Source organism: Strix aluco, chromosome 16, assembly GCF_031877795.1.
Source record: "Strix aluco isolate bStrAlu1 chromosome 16, bStrAlu1.hap1, whole genome shotgun sequence".
Taxonomy (NCBI): domain Eukaryota; kingdom Metazoa; phylum Chordata; class Aves; order Strigiformes; family Strigidae; genus Strix; species Strix aluco.
The window spans coordinates 12,311,102-12,314,865 of NC_133946.1; positions in this window are offsets into that span (position 1 = coordinate 12,311,102).

The following is a 3,764-nucleotide window of genomic DNA, read 5'->3' on the forward strand; positions in this document are numbered from 1 at the left end:
TGGGGATGCACTGGGATGCTTAAAAAGCAGCAAATTGGCATCAAAAAAAATATATTTGGAAAAAAATTGGGGGATTCCCGAGGGTCTCCAGCCATGGTCAGGTTAAATAAACTCAGTCTGGGAGTCCCTAAAGGTGTCACTGACCCCCCAGCCCGGAGGCACCCACATCCCATCCTCCGTGGGGTGACGGAGCCACGTCCCTAGGGAGACGCCCCGCTCCTGGGCGCACGCTGTGCTCCCCCCCCACCAGGTGCCTGTCCCCAAAACCAGGTCCCCAGGGGAGCCCGCGGCTGGCGCTGCCATCGGCATCTCAAGCAGGGAGTGGCCAAGACGGCACCGCGCAGCCTGGCCACAGCGCACGTGTGCCAGGAGCAGCCACGCTGGGGAAACTGAGGCATGGGGAGAGGAGGGACAAAGGCCGAAGCTGGCCGGGAGCAGGCAGCACCCACCCTGTCCCTGCCGCCTGGCACACGAGGACTGGCAGCAGGACGGGTGCCACCGGCTTCCCCCAGGGACCCGCGTCAGGGATGGCCACGCCGAGGGGTGCGGGATGGGCTGGCACGTACCTTGTTGGGTGGCCCCAGAGGGCCGTTGCCCTGCAGCATCCTCCCGGGCAGGCGGGTGCACCCCTGGGTGCTACGCGGGTGCCGGGCGCCCCAGCACGGGGTGGGCGCTGCCGTCTGCGGCGGGCGTGGGGCTGCAGCACGGGCCCGCCCCGGGACCTGACCCAACCAGTCTCTTCGCCGTTGTTTTTGCATGTGCGCTCCAAACCCCACGCTCGCCTCACGGCCAAGTTTGAGCTTCTTGGGGCTCGTGGCGGCTCCCCAAAAAGCCTCAATACAGCTGGGGGGCCTGGGGGGCCCGGCTGCCCCATCACAGGCAGCGGCGCCGCGTCTCCGCTGCTGTCATGATGGTCCAAAAAGTCACCATCAGTCCCCACCACCACCACGACCGTGACCCAACACATCCCCTCGAGCCCCCCCAGCACGGAGCAGCTGGGGGTGCGACATGGAGGGTTGGGGGATACTGAAAGGAGAAGATGGAGGGGAGGCAGAGCCTGGGGGGGGGGGGGGCACGGTTTTTGGGGCGCAGGGGTCTCCCCCGGGGGCTCCCAGGGAGCGTGTTTGTGTGCGTGGGATGGAGAAGGAGCCCTTTGAAGCCAGATAAGGAGAGGGAGCGTTTGAAACGGGCCAAACCAGTTTGGGGGCCATCGCTTCCACCGGCACAGCAGTCCGGGCTCCACACCGCACCCAGCGCTTGCTGGGGGCTGCCAAGAGGTGACCCCCCCCCCAGCAAAGCCCGGCATAGGGCCGGAGATGGTCCAGGACCCTCCACCTGGCCACCACTGTCACACTTGGCCTGTTCTCAGCCCAGAGGTGTCAGTGAGGCTCCCGCGCTCCCCCTCCACCGACCCCTCCCTTGGCCCCACGGCCGGGCCCCCACTGCCCCAAACAAGCCCCAGCACCTTGGCAGCAGCCCCTCGGGGCAGGACAAACTGCCTGGCCAGCACCTCACCCCAGCACCGGGGCTGCTCCTCCAGGATTGGGGACCTGCCTGCACCCCGCTGTCACTTGGGGCTCCGACGCCCGGCCCAGGAGCGGCTCCCTGTGACCTCAGCGCAGCACAGCCACAGAAACAAAACCCTCCAGCGTTTTGCTGCTGGCCCTACCCCGAGCAGGCACCATTGCCTGGCTCCAAATTGTCCCCAGCAGGGCTGGACCAGTGTCCCCAGTGGGGATGGCACTGGTGGCACCGGTCCCTTCCAGCATCAGCAGCAGGGCTGGATTCAGCGGCTCCCGCTTCGATGCCGGTGCCTGTGGGAGCTCTCCTGGCTGGGAAGAGGCTGGAAAGGTTGTGCCTAAGGAAAAGCGGCTTTGGGGCTCCCACTGCTGGCCCGGGGGCCACGGGGCCACCCGCCCTGCCCGGGACTCCTCAGCCCAGGGGCCAACTCCGGGCGCAGCGGGCAGAGCCCTCGCCCACAACAAAGCGCTTCCAAAGCGCTGGGAAAAGCCGGCAGCGGGGCAAGGAGAGGAGCCCGCGAGGGCCAGCACGGAGAGAAAAACCCGCTCCCTGCCGCGACCGTCCCCTCCTGGCAAATCCTGGGGCCAGAAGTACCAAATTGGGGATAAAAAGCCCCCAGAACCCCAGCTGGGGGCTGTTTTCCGATGGCAAGCAGGTTGCTGAGCCCACCACCCCAGTCCTCACCCCAAAACTCAGGGGAGGCTCAGACAGAGCCTTGGGGATTTGGATGAGGGATAAAAAAACTTGGGAGGGGGGGGAGACTCCGGGGCTGTTTCAGCTCTCCCAGGGGTGCTTACAGTTGTTGAACCTCACGGTGGTCACGGCCCGGGGGATTTGCAGGGCCAGGGTGACCCGGCTGAGGAGCAGAAGGAGCTGGCAGCAGCCGGGCCCGAGGCCAAGCGGGTTTGCTGGAGCCCGGGAGGTGCCGCGTGCGGCTGGGCACGTCCACGGGGTGACGGCGGGCAAAGAGCCTGGGCAGCCACGGCCGCCCCGCCAGCCAGCGTGCGAGGGCGCGCGGGAGCCAGCGCAGCTGCTCGTGGGTCTCCCCACGGCTCACCAGCCCCGGGGGCACTGGGGTGAGCCCCCCACGCAGCAGCCGGAGCCCAGGCACGAGGCGGAGGCTCAGCACCCTCCCTGCAAGCCAGGGCATGCACCAAAAACACGGCTGCTGCCTCCTCCTCCTCCTCCTCACTGCACAAAACAGCAAAGGGGCCCGTTGCAAGGCCGCTGCTGCCCGCTGAAGACAGCGGATCCCTGCCCCGTGCCCTCCTCCCCCTCCTGCCTGGGGGTGTCTGACCTTCCCCTGCAGCACCAGCCAGTCTCAGCCCGACACTTCCACACACAGTCACTGCGAGCTCCCCGCAAGCCCAGGGCAAGGCTCCCCCTTTCCAGGGCTCCCGGAGCCTCCCCGGGCATTAGACACGGCAGTCACAACTCCGAGTGGGCAAATGTGTCCCCCCCCAAGCCACTGCAGCCACCCTGAGGGGACTGGGGGGGCGAGGGACAGAGGCCATCCCTGCCGAGGCATGAGGGTGACGGAGGGGAGGGAAATCCCAGCCAAGACATTAATTTTATTTTTTAAGAATAAAAAAAAACCCAAAACAGACAAAACTTCCTGAAAACAGCTTCCTACCTCATAATTTCACAGAAATTAGCTTGGAAACGTCATTCGCTCTCTCCCCTTGCTCCCGTACCTCCTCCAGGCTCTGCCCTTTCCCCTCCCCACCCAGCCCCCCCGGGCACAGGCAGCACCAGCTGGTCATGCCGAGGGGCTCTGGCCCCCACCCCGAGGAGCCAAAACCTCCCTTCCCCTCCACGGCAGATCCCAGGGAGGGGAACAGGAGGGTTTGGGCAGCCCCAGCGGGCTCGTACCCCTCTCCTCACCCCTGTGGGTACTGGTACCCCCCAAAAAAGCTCAGCTCTCCAGCCTGGTGCAGTGACAAGGCACTGGGCATTTTGGGGGCGGGGGGGGGTGACCCAGCAGAGTCAGTGCCGGCTGTGAGCTCGGGTACCACTTCTCTACCGCCGGCACCAGCCCGGCACAGCCCCTCGGGACCCACTGGCGCTGGGAATCAGTCTGGAGGCTTTAACCCCTCCCGACAGCAGGGTGCCCACCGTCCCGGCGCTAATGAGTTAATAAATTCATTTCTGACTAAGAAATTAGACCCTTAAGAAAAAAATCACCACCCGCTTTTGCCCTCCCCCACCCCCCCCCCCCCCCCCCCAAAATAACCACGGTTCGT